The sequence below is a fragment of the Aptenodytes forsteri genome, unplaced genomic scaffold, assembly GCF_000699145.1.
Source record: "Aptenodytes forsteri isolate BGI_AS27 unplaced genomic scaffold, ASM69914v1 Scaffold492, whole genome shotgun sequence".
Classification (NCBI taxonomy): Eukaryota; Metazoa; Chordata; class Aves; order Sphenisciformes; family Spheniscidae; genus Aptenodytes; species Aptenodytes forsteri.
Window position 1 is genome coordinate 430671 of NW_008794172.1, and position 1894 is coordinate 432564.

At 54.8% G+C, this 1894-nt stretch overlaps 1 long non-coding RNA gene across 1 annotated transcript; it reads left to right on the forward strand.

Moving 5' to 3' along the window:
* Positions 1–54: 54 nt before the first annotated feature.
* Positions 55–1350, forward strand: LOC103901697. Its single transcript, XR_657748.2, has 2 exons — positions 55–176; positions 500–1350. It is a non-coding gene; the product is annotated as an uncharacterized LOC103901697 (long non-coding RNA).
* Positions 1351–1894: the final 544 nt, after the last annotated feature.

A 1894-nucleotide genomic window follows, 5' to 3' on the forward strand; every position in this document is an offset into this window, starting at 1 on the left:
GGCCGCGGCGGCGGCATCTGGGAGTGGCGCCTGCGATGCACATGGCGCTAAGGAGGGCTTTCTCTTCGTTGTAGAAATTCGCCTGCAATGGTACTGTAATTGAGCACCCCGAATATGGAGAAGTGATTCAGTTGCAAGGCGACCAGCGCAAGAACATCTGCCAGTTCCTCGTGGAGGTGGGATAGCTTTGGTCCGCTGCGCGCGCTAGCTGAATTTTGAAGTAAACACGAGTCTCTAGTTTAATAACCACGCAGGTCCTGATTTTCCTAGCGTTAAGAGCAGGCTGTCGGAGGAGGCTCTTTCCGTTCTTCTTGGAATTCCTGCCGGAGGCAAATACCTCCCAGCAGGGTTTTGCAGTTGCAGTCTAATCTTCATTCCGTACTTTAGGGGGGAGCAGAAATTTGACAGTTCCACAGCGCCTGCAGCGTCGGTGGCGTACGGACGCGCGCCGAGGCCTGTCTGCCCCGGTGTGCTGTAAAGTGCATTTTCTTTCTTGCAGATTGGCCTGGCTAAAGACGACCAGCTGAAAGTCCATGGGTTTTAAGTGCCTGTGGGTCACTGAAGCTTTATGCAAGAAGATTTCCTTACCATGAAATTCCCATCTGTCCCTTGTCATAAGTTTAAAACCAGCCGGTTTGTGTAATGTAATGATCTTGGGTCCACTGTTCGGTCTGGACTAGTGTAATTCAGTGATGTAATAAACTGACAAGAGCCCATGCTATCTCGTCTTGCTGTCCCTCATTTAACAGAGGTAAATCGGGCGTTTGGCATGGTCCAGCCTGAAGCTAAAAGTAACCAGATGTTCCAAATTAAGCCAAGGGACTCGGCCTGTCAGTCCAGAGACTGTCCGGATCGCTCCTCAGTCCAGCTGCTCTTCCATTCCGATGGACGGTAATTTCTCTCGCGGTGCCTCCCGCAGTCCTACACGGAGCGAGGCACCGAGCGCGAGCTGTGACATGGCACGGGGAGATAGCACCTTCCCTCCAGGCAGTGTTGGCTCCTGGTGGCAGAGGGAGTTGGGGAAGCTTGACTTTGAACAAGAGGAGTAACTGAAGAGCGACGTCAAGGCTGGATGTCTGCAGTTCAGGCCGGGCAGGTGCTGGTACCCTGCAAGCCCCAAGATACCGGGCTAGCGTACTCGAAGGAACCGTCGCCTTGGGTTAAACTTCTGACAAGGGATCAATTTTGGACTAATGTCACGAGTATCATTGTAGATAGAGCCGCAGAGCTTATGTGTCGCTGGCAACTGCTGCCTAATGCCCTGTGAAGTAACACATTTTTGGTTTCATTTTTAATGTTTTATGTAATGTATTTAAAGTCTTATTTAAATAAAAATGGTTTTCAAAAGCATTTGCTGGGTGGATTGAATTGCATTTTGGGAGCGAAGTGCCTTGCTTTCTGTAAGCAGTGACACTGCTGCCCACTGCTGCTGGTGCTGGGGGAGCGGGAGCCGGTGGGAGCAGGCTGCTGCCCACTGCTGCTGGGGGAGCGGGAGCCGGTGGGAGCAGCGCTGGGGTGGGACGTGCAGCCCCCGGCAGCTCTGCGGGGCCCTGGGGAGCGCTTCCCCCTGTGACCCACTGCAGGAATGGGAAGACGAGCACCCTCGCTGCTGCGCCTTCTGGTCCCTGACCTCAGCTGGAGTCCACAGCCTGCCCCGGCCGGGGGTGGGCGTTGAGTCATTCCCTTCCTGGGCCGGAGTTCGTTCACCCTCGCATCGGGTCTTGCGCTGGCCGCGTTCCTGTGAGCCCGGCCGGGACAGTCAGCACTTCTGCTTCCTGCAGAGGCAAACCGCTGCGGCGAGGAGGGGGGGCCTCTGTCACCGTGCCCTCTGTGGAAAGCGACATGAAACGCACTGAAATCTGTAAGAAAGCGTGCAGAAGGTCCCTGAGTTTAA